This window comes from Contarinia nasturtii, unplaced genomic scaffold, assembly GCF_009176525.2.
Source record: "Contarinia nasturtii isolate CC-2019 unplaced genomic scaffold, AAFC_CNas_1.1 Cnas_scaffold_2203, whole genome shotgun sequence".
Lineage (NCBI taxonomy): Eukaryota > Metazoa > Arthropoda > Insecta > Diptera > Cecidomyiidae > Contarinia > Contarinia nasturtii.
In genome coordinates, this window is record NW_022199526.1 from 1 (window position 1) to 3,061 (window position 3,061).

The window sequence follows — 3,061 nt, forward strand, 5'->3', positions numbered from 1 at the left end:
AAATAAAGAGTCTTACGGAAGTAAGACGAACTTTTCCGCACGGTGGTAGTTGCGTATTTTATTAAGAAAGTTCAAAATAATATTTTTTCGATTTTTCAAGCATTTCAAGAGGCGTAAAGTTCGAGACCAAAAAATATGTTTCAACTTTGGCAAATATGCTTCAACGAAATATTCTTTAATTTAATAGCAGAAGTACCCGAGAAAAGATTTTTCACACTTTCATGATGAACACATTTGTACGACATTTGAAACACTTTTCATAACTAAAGTCACAAAAAATTTGGATTTTTGTATGGGAGGATTTGGAACTTTGCACAGGTTATTTTTTTCACAAAAAAATAACATTCGGAGGGTTTGGAGAAATTGGAGAAAATTTTGTATGGGAGGTACCCCTAATTTTGATTAAAATCTCTTCAAACTTTCATAATGTTTTTTTTTGTGTGAAAAATAGTCTGTGCAAAGTTTCACGTCATTAAGGTAGCATACAGGCATGGCTCCCATACAAAAATTCAATTTTTTTGTGATTTTTTCAAGGAAACTATATCAAAAATTGATTGTATCTCAGAACTAACCTCGGATTCGATTTTCTCGTGCCAAAAAACCCCCCAATACATTTTTTTGAGTGTTTAAGTCTACATTAAGTATGACTTTTGGACGAAAATTGGACTCTTTTTCATAGGTATCACTCCAGGCATAATTTTTTTTCCATCAACCAAAGTCGCTGAAAATCTAATGATTTCTATTCCTCGCGACCCCCAATCATCCCGTGAAGTCAGATTTTAAATAACTTTTCTGGGGGGTGAGATAAATAATCGATGGACAAATTTTGCGTACGGCGGACAACGTACGACGTACGACGTGGAAGCGACCCACAACAACCATGCTCAAAACGGCCTGATTCGGGTTCTCTGACCTCAGAAACGTCCAGAAAACATGTTTTTGAGGTTTCGTAAATTTTGACCCATTGCAATACTTTCCCCTTACGTACACACTAAGTGTGTGTGGAAAAGTAAAATATTAACTATTAGAATTCTTGTTTCCACGTGTTTAAATTCGTTTGTTGTTTCAATATAAAAACCGTAACGAAAGAGAATATTTTCACAGTGAATTTCGAACTTAAAATGAAGGCTGTTACAGGAATTGTTTTAATCGCTTCAATTGTAAGTGCTTCAAATTATATCAGAAGTTTAGACACTATAATTCATTAAAAATAATTTTTTTACACGTTTACTGCTTCAATTAATTTGTTATATGATATGACGGAATTTTGATCAAACTTTTTTTAATCAATAGGTTCTTTTGTCTCATCAAACCAATGGGGTTAAAACCAATGGAGGACCTACACCCCAGTAAGTCTTCAATAATAGTTTTTTCTTCAATTTATTTGCCATACTATGTAAACACTTGTAAGTAAAATCTTATTCTGTTGAGCAGGGAGGCAAAGGCCAGTGTATCCGATACGAATATCAGAACGTTTGAAAATTCAAGTGTATTCGCTATTTACCTAGGGGGAAACCGCGCTTTTGAATATTGCAGATAAAGAAGAGATTTTAACTTTTTTAGCGCATTTGAATAGATATAAGTACAAAATGTCAATTTTTAACAAATATGTGAGATATTGTGAGATATTGTGATCTAATAATTGTTCTGGAAGTGGGCTTTGGTGGATCCTCAGGATCATTGGACCGCTCCCAGTTCTGGAAGTGGGTTTTGGTGGGTCCTCAGGATGGACCGGACTATGGTTTGACAATGCCCTGGCCCATCCTGAGGGTCCACTTCCAGAACTAGGAGCATTCTCATGATCCTGAGGATCCATCAAAGCCCACTTCCAGAAACTAGGATATGATTGAATACTTACAGATATTGTCAGATATGGTCGGATATTAAAATTTTTATGAGATTTTAAGAATAAAGTTAAATTTTGGTACATAAATACGCGCGGAATCCCCCTAGCTATTTACGCTGCGGGTTTATTGCGACAAACAAAAGGATTTAAAAAAATGGCTGGAGTTTTTATTACAGGTAATGTGCACTCAATTTTCCTCTCTGAATGCGTCTCTTTAATTTTCCCATCAATCCGGATCTATTTTTTCCAGAGAAACTAAATGGAAAAGTGCTCAAATTTGGATTTGGTGGTGACGATTTGGTGCCAGATAAAAAAAATAAAAATGTCTATAATTTGAATGACATAGAAGTAAATATAGAGTTTATTTTATCAATCTGAATTATCAAACTAATTATTCTTTATTAGATATTTGAGCAGATTATAAATGATTTTGCTGTCACTTTCCACACCCTTGAAGTTAACATGGACATTTTCGACAAGCCGAGTGAAGTGGAAGAATATTTCAATCAATTTAAATCCAGCCATGTTAAAGAAATTATTTACCATTTCTAACATCTCCTTAAGAAGAACCACCAGGAGGAGGAGCGCTTCAGTTGAAAACTCTTTGTTCAAAAATAAAGATGTTTTTTTTTCTCGTATTTGACAGAATAAATGAAGAAAAAACACATACATTCTTAATTTGTATTTGAATACCTATATTTCATCATCATTGCTATGAATGCGAAATTTAAAGAGAGAAAAATATTATCGAAAACACATATTTAATTTGTAGATTATTATTACGATAGGTGATGACGAGGGTTCCTAGGGTTCGGATTATCCCCTCCAAAATATTTTTAAGAACCCTAAGAAATGAGGACCTTTTTTTTGCTCTTCACATTTTTTTGGCCGAGAAAATTCTTTCGATTTGTTGGAGATTTTCGCCAAAAAAGTGAAGAGCAAAAAACGTTGACATTTTATCCTACAAATTGTTGACATCGTCAGGGACGATGGCATCGCCCATGGATTTTTCCAGGGACCCCCTACGGAATTTTGCCATCGCCCCCTCCCTAAAAAAATTTCCGTCATCATCTATGATTATTACAAATATTTGACCCTAAAAATTGTTGATTAACTTAAAAGTTATGGGTCCAACCTATAAATTGTATTGATGTATCTCTTTCGGAATGCTTAATTTTTAGATCAATAATAAATTAGAAACAAGTAACATAGGAA

The 3,061-nt window shown here is 34.0% G+C and overlaps 1 long non-coding RNA gene across 1 annotated transcript; it reads left to right on the forward strand.

Moving 5' to 3' along the window:
* Positions 1 to 1,111: 1,111 nt before the first annotated feature.
* LOC116347951 lies at positions 1,112 to 1,661 on the forward strand. Its single transcript, XR_004201743.1, has 3 exons — positions 1,112 to 1,160; positions 1,294 to 1,349; positions 1,435 to 1,661. It is a non-coding gene; the product is annotated as an uncharacterized LOC116347951 (long non-coding RNA).
* The last annotated feature ends 1,400 nt before the right edge of the window (positions 1,662 to 3,061 follow it).